Source organism: Aquarana catesbeiana, linkage group LG05 (genome assembly GCF_042186555.1).
Source record: "Aquarana catesbeiana isolate 2022-GZ linkage group LG05, ASM4218655v1, whole genome shotgun sequence".
NCBI lineage: Eukaryota > Metazoa > Chordata > Amphibia > Anura > Ranidae > Aquarana > Aquarana catesbeiana.
The window spans coordinates 525,031,402-525,047,442 of record NC_133328.1 but is presented as its reverse complement, the minus strand read 5'-3'; the positions used below and the strand labels follow the sequence as shown (position 1 = coordinate 525,047,442).

At 37.4% G+C, this 16,041-nt stretch overlaps 1 protein-coding gene across 1 annotated transcript in view; it reads left to right on the top strand.

Moving 5' to 3' along the window:
* CYP7B1 (cytochrome P450 family 7 subfamily B member 1) overlaps positions 1 to 16,041 on the top strand; it is a 337,341-nt gene that overhangs the window by 281,248 nt on the left and 40,052 nt on the right. The gene's annotated exons all lie outside the window — the stretch shown is intronic.

Sequence of the window (16,041 nt, the reverse complement as noted above, 5' to 3'; positions counted from 1 at the left end):
CGAAAAATGGAGCACATTTATCCCTTTCATGATTTAATGTAAAAAAGCTTATTCACTTGCCGAAGCAAGGTCTAAGCCAAAACTACACAAGGTGTGGGTTTAAACTCCAGAATGGAATCCCCATTTTTTTATAAATGTGAAGTACACCATATATTCTATTAGAATCTCTCAGGAATAGTAGCTGAAAGGTCTCTGAATTCAGAATGATCAGAATTTCAGAAGAAGTCCAAAGTGCTATAACTTCTGAGTAATCTGGTGAAACCGTTGAAAAACTTTGACCTTAGTATCGTTGTTGGAGACATTCCTTAGAATGGTGCTGACGGTACAGGAGTTACAACCCTGGTCCTCTTGTCCCTGTTGGGAATATAAAAAATTCTGATTACTAGATTTCCCAGTTCCACATTCTTATGTGTAACCTTGTCTTCAGGGAGGCAGCTTAAACTTGAAATATGTTTATTCATAGAAAACCAAGATCCTGTAATGCGTCATAAAGTTTCTTCAACTAGAATCATCCCATTACTTTTTTAAACTTCTCTACAACCTTCTTTGGCCTCTGATTGCACTGTTATCCCCACCAAGACGTTTAAAAGCCATTGCTAACGTTATGGATTCAGATGTAGGTTTGGCAAATTTGTACTGCTTTCTTAGTGTCATTATTTGGGGGCAACAAAAAATGGGCAGGGACTCATTTAGTGCTGCCCTCATATACTGCTGCCTGACAAAAAAATTAAGTCATGACCTTGAATCACATTCTCAGAAGCACATTATTGGTGGAATTAAAGCAGAATACCATCCACAAATAACAAGATAAAAAATGAATAGACCATTAAAAGATAAAACAAGGTCATCTTTTGCTGCAATATTCAGCTATAATCCAGAGATTTCCCCCCAAAGTACTATGTTTTGCCACTAGATGTCCTCAGTCTTATGGCCAGCATAAAACACCTCACTTTGCCTGAGCCCAGGTTGTCCTGGACCCTACCCAGCCTGTTAGTGGACAGCAAAAGGAGAACCAAAACAATGATGAGCTCACTTGAACACATGAGCCTAATTGGCTTCTTGTGCTACTTCTTCCTCTCATACTACAGTCCTCCTCTACAAGAACTGCAAGCGACTGATACCAAGTCAAATTCAGGCATTTACACTGCTTGGATTAAAGGATGCGTTTATTAATGTATAAATGATTACAGAGCTGCACTGATTTGTGTATTTTATATATGCCTGCAGTTCAGCTTTAACCACTTCAGCTCTGGAAGATTTACCCCTCTTCCTGACTCATTTTGTGCTTTTTAGCACTGCATTACTTTAACTGACAATTGCGCGGTCATGCAACGTTGTACCCAAATGAAATTTGTAGCACTTTTTCACATAAATAGAGGAGTGGTGGTATTTGATCACCACTGAGTTTTTTTTTTGCACTATAAATGAAAAAAGACAAACAATTTTGAAAACAAAACAATATTTTTTACTTTCTGCTATAAAACATATCCAGTAACAAAATAAAAAAATCAAATTTATTCATAAATTTAGACCAATATGTATTCTGCTACATTTTTTTTGTAAAAAAAAACCCCTTACAAGCGTATATTGATTGGTTTGTGGGAAAGTCATAGTGTCTACAAACGATGGTATATATACTGGAGTTTTTTTTAAAAAGGAGAAATTTTACGGATTTTAACAGTATCAGAAAGAGACGCAGCAACCAAAATTATATCAAAAATTATTTATTACAAGATTTGTTAAAATAACATAGATAAAACCATTAAGACCAAAAAGCTCATGTATTAATTTAAGCCGTTGGCCAAGCTATGTTGGCTTGTACTGTTCTGTCAAGAGGCCAACATGTTTCGCAATCTGCTTCCTCAGGACTGTTATATCTTAACAGTCAACAGGAGGCCTATCCAAAAGAAACATAACAAAATGAACTAAATCCAAACATACAAGGTGAACAGCATTGCATGTATAACATAATCTCAAGGGTTGAGAAGAGAGGGAAATCACCACTTACATGCCCTTCAGCTTAGACAGAATAATGGCACACCACAATGCAGATGCAGCTCATGATTGATATGATACCATCATTAATTCATTAATAAACTATAACTCTTCCTAGAGACAAAAAAACAGGAAAAAAATGGAAGTTAGCTATCTTGTTCTATATATCTTCTATTTTTAGCTTGGTCAGAGCCAAACAAGGAGAGGGAAGACAGTGGGGGGGGGGGGGGGGCAGCAGGCAACACTTACTGAGAATAAGGGGTCTCACCCCAAGTCTAATGAAAGAAGTACACATAAAACAGCCAAGTCAAATCGTATAATAACCTTCTATGTACTGATAGAGAATCTCTCCTATGACAGTAGAAACAAAATGACATAATAAATGTCAACATCATGCAATAGCACATAGAACCCCAATCTTCAAATTGCCTCTCATAATTATCATAGTCAATAAGTCAGTCAGCTCACAAGGTGTCCTCAAAAGGTTATCCTTCCTGGGTGAGTAGTACAAAATATTCCCAGTATCTAGAAAAAACACAAACAGTGTCTCCATCTATCACCCAGCAGGTACATAAAAAATCCACCCTAGTAATCCAGACATCCAAGATTAATTATATTACAGTGGGAAAAGTTACTCAACAAAGCGAAAGAAAAGATCCACTTAATATGATCTGATGTTTTCTTAAAGCATCTCACATAACACACAGCCTGACCCTACTTTAACCAGATATCTGCAGAAATTATACAAGTGATGAAATCCAGTATACCAAGCAGTCAATTAGCTAACCACAACCATCCAGTAAGACTTACCTACAAGACTGTCATCTCCTGCATAGCATCAGCCGCCATTGTCTCATTACATACCAATGATCTTATATAGCTGTGTTTGGCACCAAACAACAGTCTAATCATCTAATGAATCCATCTGTGCTGAAAACTAGAATTTTTATTTATGTATTTATTTTTATACTAGTAATGGTGGCATTCAGCAACTTATAGCAGGACTAACTGACACTTTTGACACTTTGTGGGAACCAGTGACACGGTATTACAGTGGTCGGTCCTAAAAATGAAAATATGCACTGTCACTGTACTAATGACACTGGCTGGGAAGGGGTTAACATCTAGGGCGATCAAAGGGTTAAATGTGTGCCTAGCCAGTGTTTATGTATGTGCTGTGAGCTGCTTTTGCTAAGGGATGCACCGGTTTTATTTTTCCCTGCTTAGCAGGGAAACATATACCAAAATATCCACGCTGACAGGACAGAGCTTTGTGTTGTTTATGTTGACAGAGCTCTGTCCTGTCTTACCCCTCGCTGATCACTGGTCGGAACCCACTGATTGGCTTGTGCTGTGACTAATTGCAGCACAACTGGCATGGCGGGAGAGCTTGCTGGGTCACGTACTAGATACGTGATCTGGAAGGGGAAAGCTGCTCTGCCCTACTCCTGCATGAGTTGGTCAGCAAGTGGTTAATCATCATGGTAGACTAAAAAATCAACTCATTTAAAGCCATTACATCTTAGGTGGCTAATTTGGATCCAGACACAATTAGAGCTCAAATGGAATACTTCGTTTTGCCTTGCTGATACCTCTTTCTGCTATCAAATGCATATAAAGTTTCCATATTTCTTCTTGCAGCACATGTGTATGTTTACATGAAAATATCTGTGTCAAATATTCATGATGTGGTACACAGCACCTAAAAACCTTATAAATAATAAATACATATAAGTTGAGAGTCTTAAAAATATCAAAGCATTTGAAACATATTTACTCTGACAAAACTGACTAAATTTGCAACGACTTTCCCACTTTTGTAAAGTGTTGGATTTGCAGGGCAGAAAGTGGGAAGTAGCATTTATAGTATGGAAAATGCAAACCACATGGAATACTAATTTTAGTTGCCAGCATTCTAAAGGGAATATGTCCCCCTTTTTTGATATCTTTATAAACATTTTCAGATATTCAATAAAGCAACATTGCATGCCCCATGGAAACCAATTATATCTACCTAATCTGTAATACAATTAGTTAAGAGATGATTTCTGTTTGGCTTCTGTTGGTAACAGCATTTACATAGAGTCATTACTATCCATACTTATTTTATTGGATTTATAAAATAGCTTATTTCTGTTGACAAACCTTTGTAGAATATGATGTATCCTAGGTATTTTTAGGTACTTTTATGCCCTGTACACACGGTCGGATTTTCCGTTGGAAAATGTGTGATAGGACCTTGTTGTCGGAAATTCTGACCGTGTGTGTGCTCCATCACACATTTTCCATCGGATTTTCCGACACACAAAGTCTGAGAGCAGGATATAAAATTTTCCGACAACAAAATCCGTTGTTGGAAATTCCGATCGTGTGTACACAAATCCGACGAACAAAGTGCCACGCATGCTCAGAATAAATAAAGAGATGAAAGCTATTGGCCACTGCCCCGTTTATAGTCCCGACGTACGTGTTTTACGTCACCGCGTTTAGAACGATCGGATTTTCCAACAACTTTGTGTGACCTTGTGTATGCAAGACAAGTTTGAGCCAACATTCCTGGGGCCCAATAAAAAAAGATAGAGGTTTAAGCTGTAACAGTAGGGTCTGTTTTTAAATATATATAAATGACTATAGATAGTGTGGATTTTGCACTTTGATATTGCTTCACTGACCCAGAGCTATGGTAAATACTACATGTTTTCAGCTGAGAAATTTTAAACAGCCTATCCCTGGAAACCCACTTAAAGTGACCCAGTGGGTCAACATGACAGCCAGGCAAGCAGAATTTTCAGAGGAAGTCAGCAATAACAACCCCCAATGTTTCTCTCATTAAAGTCTTTAAAGTAGATATAGACCTTACCTAAATGACATTTAAGGTGGGTACTCACTTTAAGAAAATCGGGCGAACGATCATCTGGTTTTCCTCGATGCTTCACAGCAAGTCGAAACCGAGGATGGAAATAATGTACGAAAATTCTCGTACGACAAACTCTTTTTTGTTGATTATTGTTGCTAATCATGTGCAGTCTTTCATATGTGATTTTTTTTCTTGTACGTAAACCATATAAAAACTGTACACATTAAATTAAAAAGGTTAGCTCTGTTCACGTACGGAAAATATTTTGGAGTTTGTCCCTTCAGAAATTTTCATTTGGAAAGTCTGAATTGGATGTCGAAAGTTGTGTACACACTATAAAGAAATGGAATGATCATGTCTCGTATGGAATTTTTTTTATAGTGTGTACTATACTTTAGACCCCTTTCACACTGAAGCGCTTTGCAGATGCTATAGCGTTAAAAATAGCGCCTGCAAAGTGCCCGGAAACGTCAGAAAAAGGAAAAGTGGAAAGCGAAGGGCGTCAGAAAAGTCCTGCCAGCAGCTTCTGTGGAGCGCATTAGGAGCAGTGAACTCACCGCTCCTAAAGCGCCCCTACCCATTAAAAACAATGGGGCAGCGCTGCTATACCGCCAGCGTTTTGCAGGCGGATTTAACCCCTTTTTGGTCGCTAGCGGGGGTTAAAACTTCCCCGCTAGTGGCTGAATAGTGCCGCTAAAATGACGTTAAAGCTAAGAATAGCGCCTCTTTACTGCTGACGCCCGGGGCAGCGTGTGAAAGGGGTCTTAGTTTGATAAACAGTGTAAGACTGATTTTCTAAAGGGTTTGAGAATATTCCCACAATAAATTGTGAACATTTCAATTATCTAATCATGTGCAGATAAAATAAGTAAACAGGGAATTTCTTTTCACATGATTGGATAACTGAAGTGAATCTTCACACATGTTATTGTGTGAACAGTCTAAAATTATTTAATACTTTTTAATTTTTTAATATTTAATATTAATATTTAATTATTTAATACTCGTTTTGACCTTGTTTAAATCTTTGGTGCACCTGAGTAGTGTGCTGAAACAGCCACTTGTAATCTTCCTTGAAAGCCAATGTTACAAGGAGGGAGATTAACCATTTGCTTACTGGGCACTTAAATCCTCTTCCTGCCCAGGCCAATTTTCAGCTTTCAGCGCTGTCACTCTTTGAATGCCAATTGTGCAGTCATGCAACACTGAAATGATTTTCTTTCCCACAAATAAAGCTTTCTTTTGGTGGTTTTTAATCATTGCTGAGTTTTTTATTTTTTGCTAAACAAATGAAAAATTTAGAAAAAAACATTAATAGGTGGCACTGAAGAGCACTGATAGGTGACACTGGTGGGTGGCACTGATGGGCACTGCTAGGTGACACTGATAGGCAGCACTGATAGGTGCCACTGATGATGAGGCACTGATGGCACTGATTGGCAGCACCGATGGGCATTGATAGGTGGCACAGGTGGGCACTGGTAGGTGGCACTTATGGGCACTGGTTGGCGGCATTGCTATGCACTGGCAGGTAGCACTGGTGGGCATTGGCAGGCAGCACTGGTGGGTACAGATACTTGGGTGATGTCTCTCCCTCTTCATGACCACTGTCCCTCTGACACAAGCTGGCGATTCTTTTTTTTTTTTCTGCTCACGCTGTCAGCGCGAGCAAAAAAAAATGCGATTACTGATCTTTTGTTTACATCATGTGATCAGCTGCCATTGGCTGACAGCTGATCATGTGGTAAGGGGCCGGGATCATGTGATCACAGAGTGCGCCGCGCACGCTCCGCAGGTGGCGCGCAGGCAGCTTATGCATGGGAGGGCGTCTATTGACGGCCTCCCGGCAATTAAGGTCCACGCTGTAGCCATCATTCGGCTATAGCGCGGGCGCAAGAAGGTTAACTAAAACTGGTACACTCAGAATCTTGTGCAGCTGTGCATGGTAGCCAATCAGCTTCCAACTTCTGCTTGTACAATTAGGCATTGATAATAAAACCTGGAAGCTGATTAGTTTCTATGCAGAGCTGCTCCAGATTTTGCACTCTGTAGTCTTAGTAAATCAACCCCAAGGTCACAATGCAGGAAAACATTTGGGAGACAGGGACATAGTGTTGTCACCAGAGAACTGGAAATGGCTGAACAAAGGCCCTTACAGATTGTATGAGAGTTTAGTGATTAGATTTACATAGATCTTATACGTTGTATGTTAGTAAGCAATAGATTCTTCTAAGAAAATTTTAGCGCAGGAAGATTCTGTCCAAATATTGATATAATAATTATAGGTTTTTGATTTTAAATAGAATATTTGCATACTGTATACTTTAACAAAAGTTTTCAAAGCCTCAATAAAAACATCAAACATATCCTAACCCTGCCTTTATAAGGGATATACACAGATTAGCCATAACATCATGATCACCCATCATACCATTATGTCCACTCACCTAATATTGAATAGGTCCCTCTTTTGCCACCAAAACAACCCTGATCCATCGAGGTATGGACTCCAAAAGACTGCCAAAAAAGTCAGGACCCAAGGTCTCCCAGCAGAACACTACCCAAAGCATCACACTGCCTCCACTGGTTTGCCTTCTTCTCATAAAGAAACCTGGGGCACAAGCACCCAGTCATGATGTAAAAAAAAGTGTGATTCATTGAACGTGAATGTTCTTCCATTGCTCCTTGGTCCAGTTCTGATGCTCATGTGCTCATTGTAGCTGCTTTTGGCTATGGACATAGGTCGGCATGGGCACCCTGACCTGTCTGTGGCTACACTAACATTTTCCACAATTTGTATTGTATCCAGCCTTTGCTCCCCACATGCATTATTAAGCCTTGGCCACCCATGGTCCTGTCACCGGTTAGCCTGTTTTCCTTCCTTTGGCCACTTTTGGTTGGTCCTGACCAACTGCAGACCAGAAACATCCCACAAGAGCTGCAGTTTTGGAGTTACTCTGGTCCAATCATCTAGCCATTATAACTGGGTCCTTGGCAAAGTTGATTAAATCCTTATACATGCCCATTTTTTCTGCTTTCAAATCATCAGGGATATGTTAATTTGCTCCCTAATATATCCAGACTTTTCAGGTTCCATTGTCATGAGATCATCAATGTTATTTTCGTTACCTGTCAGTGGTTATAATGTTATGGGTAATCAGTGCGACTAGTTCACCACATTGTTTCAACATATCAGCATTGCCTTCATGTGCAGCACTTCTTATTTTGGCAAACTTTACCGGTCAGCTGTCATTTTTTTAGAATAATAATTTTAGTATAAGTTACCTAAACCCATGTCACATTAACCTTAAAGCAGTATTAAACCCAAAACAAAAATGTAATATATTGCATATATTTTAAGTTTTTTTTCTCTGTTTTCACCTTGTTATTTGATCGACAACACCCTTCCTGTATTAAAGTTTTCTGGAAGAAGGAGCACAGGGGACACATTTGGACAGCAGCATTGTTAATCTAGGGGGAGAGGAGTGTTAGATGTACCAACAGATGTATATACACTAACAAATTGAACTCAGACTCTAGCTAATACATATAAGCAGTTACAGCTACAGTTTTTAAAGTTTTAGTATAAAACTTTTACATGATTAAATAAAAGCTGATCATTATAAGCACCCCGGTGGTAAATAGTTTGTCTCATCCTTGTAACTGATACATCTGGAAGAGAGCTTGTGTTACTGAAAAACAACAGACTTACTAACGGGGTTACCAGGTGAAAATAAAAGAAAGAAAGCCTAAAGCCTAAAACATATGCAGCCATTACATCTAAGAATTGGTAAGGTGCAACATAATAAATGTTTGCTTTTGGGTTTAATACTGCTGTAGGCAAGGGGACAATAGTATAACCGCTAAAATATTATAATAGCTAAAACTTTTCAACCAATATGATTTTCTCAATCAGGGCTTCCCTAAGTCTGTTTTCCTTATCCTGCTGTGCCCTATAAACAAGTAAAATGTCTGATTCTCTCTCACCTCTAGGAGTGTTTCTATATATCCATTCTGTGTGTATTTGGCTCAAAACATTTTTGAAGAAAAAAAAACATAATAAAAAAAATAAGTAAGTAATAAAAAGTAAACATAGAAAAATATCTGCTGCTGATCAGGTTTAGCCTTCCACATTATGTTAAAAGTAAATAAGTGTTATGGGTGTTCACAATGGGTAACATCTCCATTTATATGGTTATTTACTTTTCAATGTTAATGAATCAGCCACAGTGTGTGAGCATTATTTTATTATAAACACAATATAATAATAAAATCAATTTCTTATATTTAATCATTTTTGAGCTATGATTTTCTTTATTGAAAATATTGGACTTGGCGTGTTTTACGCAGCCTGAGCTAAAAAGACAATATTTGGTCAGTGTGGGTTTCAATGGGGAATCACTCCTAGCCGCTTTGAGTATTGAGTAAGTGGAATAGCCACCTAAACACTACAGTGGCCAGATGATCATCTCTATCCATTTCCATATACAGTTACCATTATATTGTGTGTTTGTGGGGAAAATTACGGCATTAAAAAAAAATGATGTTCACCTTACCTTTAACCTTTTCACTACCAACATGATAAGCTTTGAGGGAGAATGAAATGTTTTTAATTTATTTTTAACTTTTATTTATTTTTTTATTAAAGGAATTCCACCTTGATGTTTGCAAGATAAATGAACTTTTTTTCCTTGCGTATTCATTATTAACACTACAGGTTTCAGATCGCTTAGAGCAAATAAATTTCACCTCTAGGAAAAAAAAAATCATTATAATGAGAAAACGATAACTCATTTTGGAAATGTTCATTACAGTATACTCTTCTATTACCCAGCGCAGGTTGTCGGTGATATTTACAGTTTTAGATCTTGGTTAATTAAAATTAACTTGGCGACAAAAGCCAAATCTACTAATGAAGCAAGTGACCTTTTATTACCTGCAGTCCCTTGTTTTGATTGGGTGATTGACAGCTTGTGGTTTGGCTACTGTGTTGTATTTCAGCTGACAGGACTTTTCATTTTAACTCAATTTGCCTGCCTATCACGAGCTGGTGGCAGGCCAGACTCAAGTCACCCAGTTCTGCCTCAGCAGCTTGCTCTGTTTCTCATTAGTACACATTTATTCAGTGGAAATTGGAAGACAAATGCTTGAAGGCATGCAAGCTAAGTATAGCAAATAGTGTTTTAAGGCTGACTATTTATAAGAACATTGAAATGTTTAAACAAAAAAAAAAGTCTAGTCATTGGGAAACAAAAGCTTACAAACAAAAGCTTACTTAAAATAACAAGCGCAAAATTATGTGTATTTAACCCGATAATTAAATTATTATGTAGAGATTTAAAGAGTTTAAATGATACCCCCTATTGGTTACATTTAAAAGTTACAATTGTAAAAATGTACTCATTCATCATAAGATGTCACTCACACCAACAAAATTTTACAAAATTTCAGGACATTTCTAGTATTTTTTATAAATTTATCCTTGAAAAATGTTGTCACTGGAAAGGTCCACAAAGAAAATTATTTGTAAATGCTTTATTTAATTTTAGCACGCATATTGGGCTTAATATACAGTACTAGAGCAATAAGCTAACCTCCCTGGCGGTATGATTCTTTCGGATTTTAGGTGCTGAAAGAGGTACAATTATTTTGCATGGAAATTTGGCGTTTTATATTGTAGGTCTGTAAATCTTAATAATAACACACTTAAATCTGTCCAAACCAGAGTCTAGTAGATATCCCGGGTATGATAAAGTTTGAAACACAAAAACATAAATTATAATATAATAAATAAAAATAAATAATTAAAAAAAATAAAAATAAATAGTAATAAAATACATTTCCCCACGATTCACTATCGCTCAATTCTGCAAGTGTTCTAATTTACTATCGCTGTTTTCTAGCTGGTCTAAAGCCACTTTTGACGTAAAGGGACACTTTTTGGTTGCTATGGACAATCTCCAGTTTCCAGGCAGAAAGAACAGTATATATAATATAAAACTGCATGCAGGGCATGGGCCAAAGCACTGGGGACAAAAGGGATGTGAAATAATTTCATACAGTACTGTAATCTGTAAGATTACAGTACTGTATGTGTTATGATTTTTACTTTTTTTGAATTTGCCGCCAGGCTCCGCCCCCGTGCGTCGCGACACTCGCAGGGAACGGAGCCTGGCACAGAGAGGCTTCGGAGGAGACAAAGCCCGCGGACACTGCGGGAGACATCGCAGGATCCCGGGGACAAGGTAAGTAAGGAGGCACCAGGATCCTGCAATGTAATCCCGAGTGTGGCTCGGGGTTACCGCTAATGGTGCTGAATTTTAACCCCGAGCCACACTCGGGAAAACCGCCAGGGAGGTTACCCTGCCACTGTGAGGTTTATTTACTAAAGCTGGAGAGTGCAAAATCAGACTCACTTCTGCATGGAAACCAATCAGCTTCTAATCTCAGCTTGTTCAATTAAGCTTTGGCAATAAAACCTGGAAGCTGATTGGTTTTTATGCAAAAGTGAGCCTGATTTTGCACGCTCCAGCTTTAGTAAATAACCCCCCACTGTCAGTCTGAGCCTGCAGAGATGCCTACTTTTATTTCATTAAATCGTGATGTATATTTTTCACCTCCATGTATGTACACAAATTTACTAAACTCAGGCAAGCATTTCCATAGTGGTACCTGTTAATTTCCGATAGGGATGCACCGTTACCATTTTTTTTACAATGAGTACAGGTACCGATACTTTTTTTTTAGTACTCGGCGATACCAATTACCGATACCTACCGCAACTGTTTTGTTTTAACTTCAGCTGTCAGCAATGGTACAAAGCATTGAAAAGATATTTACAAATGAAATAAACAGATTTTTTTTAATTTAGCGCTTTTTCAATGTGAAATGTGTAAATATATGTTAATATATATGTGTAAAAATATTCACTAACAAAGCGAACAAAAAAAAGTTTTAATTGTTTATCGTTTATAAATTAGACAGGAGTTAATTAAGGCTGATTAGAGTAAATTAAGGGTTATTAAGGGGTTAGACAGAGGAACATTTGTTCATCCCTTTGATCTGCAGATGAAGAAACATAAATATACAAAAAGAACAATGTTTCTTTTTCCTATAGTGTTTCAAGGCTGAGCAATGTTGTTAATAAACATTGCCGGCTGCTTTTTTTTTTACAGCTCCAATTACCGGACTTCTTTAACACAGGGGAGACCCACTGACAGCCCAAAAAAACGAGCCTGAAAGTATTGGTTTCAGGTATCATGCATTTGCACGAGTACCGATACTTATGCAAATACTCAGTATCGGCACCGATACCAATACTAGTATCGATGCAATCCTAATTTCTGAACAACCTCATATAGGCTCAAGAGTAGGAATTTTAAAGCAAAATAAAGTTATGCTTGCAATATTGTAATATATACAGTAGTTAATGCTGGACAAATCTTCCTAAAATTTTTGGGCATGTTATTACAATGGACTTAGAAGGTAATACACATTATCATCTCATGTTTATTCAATTATTATCTAATTGTATCTATGCGTATAAAATAAGTAAATAAAAAAATGGAAGGGTTTGGAGCCAATATAGTCACTCCTTCCTCAGGCAGAAACACAACGTTTGCGTGGCACCAGTGACTATGTTCAGGTGCGGTTCATGTCATCATTTTATTATTAATATATATTTTATTATATTACCAAAAAATATTGCTGAAGTAGTTTATAAGGCTCAGAATATGTACATGATCATACATATTTAGAAGAACTTAGAACTGTGCAATATACCTATGTGATTAGGAATTAATGTAATGGTGTGGTTTTGACAAAGCACTTCTATAGTGTGAAACACGTCAACCTACCTGCTTTTCCCCTGCCTGTACCTATCCATTGCTTTTATCTAATTCAATAAAGGGATCCATTTACACTCTGTGTGTGGGTGTGCTGCCGATCCAAAGTACTCTGTTCCTAGGAATTAATGTAGTTAATAATGCAACACATATATTTTTAAATCACAGTCAAAGTTCCCAACATGCAGCCAATATGCACATGTGTCTAGCCTTGCTATGTACATGTGTATGTGTGTGCTAATGGGCCTTGTTTGGTTCTATGTTTTTGGTAAATCAGTGGGAAGCTGTGCTCCTGTCATGCATAAATTTAGCGGCAAGCTTGTCCTAAAATGTGCAAAGAAAGAATAACTTCTAATGCAAATTAATGTATTTGAATGTAGGCCGTTTTCAAATAAGTTAAGCAAAACAGTAATGCCGTGTACACACGATCGGACATTCCGACAACAAAATCCATGTTTTTTTTCCAACGGATGTTGGCTCAAACTTGTCTTGCATACACACGGTCACACAAATCTTGTCAGAAATTCCAAACGTCAAGAACGCGGTGATGTACAACACATATGGCAAGCCAAGAAAAAAGTTCAATAGCCAGTGCGGCTCTTCTGCTTGATTCCGAGCATGTGTGGAACTTAGTGTGTCAAAATTGTGTACACACGATCGGAATTTACAACAACCGATTTTGTTGTCGGAAAATTTGAGATCCGTATCTCAAATTTTGTTTGTCGGAAATTCCGACGGAAAATGTCTGATGGAGCCTACACACGACATTTACGACAACAAGCTCCCATCGAACATTTCCCGTCGGAAAATCTGACCGTGTGTACGCGGCATTATTCTAACATGATCTTGTCACATGTAAGTGAACCACATTATAAATTAGAAAAATCCAATGTTTTACCAAAACCATTTTATGTAAAATAATAGCAAGCAGTTCTTTAGTATTTATTGCCAATACATTTTTAACACATTTTATTTCATATTCCTATTTGGACAGTCTTTAGCTAGTCCATGCGCTGATGTTCACTCAAGTATAAGTAAACCTAGTCACCCAAATCTCATATAAGCTTTAAAGGTTAAGTTAATCTTTTCATTGAAATACACTGTGCTCTCCAGGGGACCCAGCATGATAAAAATTCTGCACAGTTTTCAAATTGTGTCCTAAGTTTAAATGCCTTACCAATAGGCCATTATCAACATCCCGAAAGCCTGCCACAAAAACTCCACTGAACTGATCAGTCGCATTCTTACCATGTTCTGGAACATTCCAAGAGTTAGATGCTCGCTCCCAGAATCACAAGAGTGAGCTTGTTTCCATGTTCCAAGCCTGCACATGTACAGTTTGCTCATCTTCAGTCGCACTTGCTATACGGTAGGGAGAACATATTGCTCATGCATGGTTTTAGAATGCAAAAACAAGCTCACTCCTGTCATGTTGGAAGTGTGTGTCTGAAATTTGGAGTGTCCCAGAACTTGGACAGGATGCGGCTGATCACTTTGGTGAGAGCTTTTGTGACAGTATTGAGGGATATCAATCATGGCCTACTTTAAGGCGATAAACCTAAACCTTGTATTATTTGCACTTATAGTGTACATTGGAAGTTCATCACCTATGTATTTTTGAGCACTCAGCACTTTAGATTGTTTATTATCATTTTGCATTTATATTGTGTTCTCTGGAGTTTATCATGTATGAATTTGAACACTTTTGGAGTTTATTATTTATGAACATTTGACACTTTATAAGAAGTTACCTAGCATTTCACAGTAATTTACCTGTTTGCCATCACTTAGAGCGCAGCTCCATCTATTGATTTTATTTTAAACCTAAGGACGTTATTTAAAAACTGCACACCATATTCTACAACACTGGGACCTCTAGATAGCATAGTGTGTTTTTGGGAAAAGGTGAACTTTAACATAATAATGTAATTAAAAGTCTGTTTCAATATTTTTAAATCTGCAGCTGCTATTAAAATAATACCTACTAATACTACAAGGAAGGACCTTGTTCAGACACTTTCTGTTATAGGTGACAGTGCTCTGTTCCTCTCTCCTAATTGTGTTCTTGAGTTGTCACTCTATCATAAGAACTTCTAATGGAACTGCAATTGGTCTCTATAGTGCACTTTACAGATGCATGATCCAATGTTGTCACTATCAGAAAACCTGGCCTGAGAGCTGCAAAGGGGCTGCAATTTTTTTAACAGCACTGAGATGCAACAAAGGATGAAAAAAAAGGCGAAAAAAAGAATTTTAAAGTAAAATTAAAAAAGGTAATTGTTTTTGATACACAGTGCTTTAACAAACGAAATCTCATTTAGTTAAAGCTTACACATTAACTTTAAAGTATAATTAAAGCCAAAACTATTTTTTTCATGTTGGAGGGGAGGGTTAAGATCATTGTCAAGTTTTTTTTGGCCATCAGTCTCTTATTAGAGAGATTTCCTTTCACTTCCTGTCCTGTAGTCTCAACAGGAAGTGAGAGAATATGTTTTAAATGTGATAAAAATACATTTTAGACAGTTGTCATGGGAACAACTGTCCCTATTGGAAGAGTTTCCCTCTATTCCTGTTTTGGTGACCTCAAAATGCTGGATTTACCCTCATTTTCATTTTCAGTAACAATGGGGTGAGGACAATTACAGCAAATTTCTCTAATGGGGTAACAAACAGCAATAAAAATGTGACAGGGGTTCTAACCCCTCACCACTCTATCGATATCTAAAAAATAATCATTTTGTTTTTAGTTATATTTGGAGTTTATTACCAGTTAATGCAAGCACTCTCTTACCCCAATATAATCTATTTCCCACATGCCTCGCCAAAAAGCATAAATTCCCAGGCAAGCCAACTTGATTTGGCTGATAAGGGAGTTATTTACCTTTGCTAGCATTAAGGTTTTAGTAAGAAAAAAAAGGCCCATTATCTATTTTAGGTATTTTTTTAAAATCGGTGGATATAAAATGCAACAAAAAGTGTTTAACATCCTAATTTCCTAAATAAAACTTCCTGGGATTATAATATGTTTTAATCCTCCAAGACAGCACCCCAATTGGACGTTTTCAGCAGAATACCCCTGAATATTATTTTAGACAGTTTTTTTCCTTTTTCCACTCTTTACTTCTACATCTACTAATAAAACTGTAAAAAATGTAACATATCACACATACTGTCTATTATTTTTGTTTGATCTATGAAATGTCTTGGATGGGGTGTCAGGGCTAAGGGTTATGTTCTTTTGCTGCCTTGCTATCCCTAGGTATTTTTAAAATTGCCTTGTTTGTTCGGCACTAGCGCAGAAACAGATGTTGCTGTACTACAACAGGATAATTTACTGTACCTCAT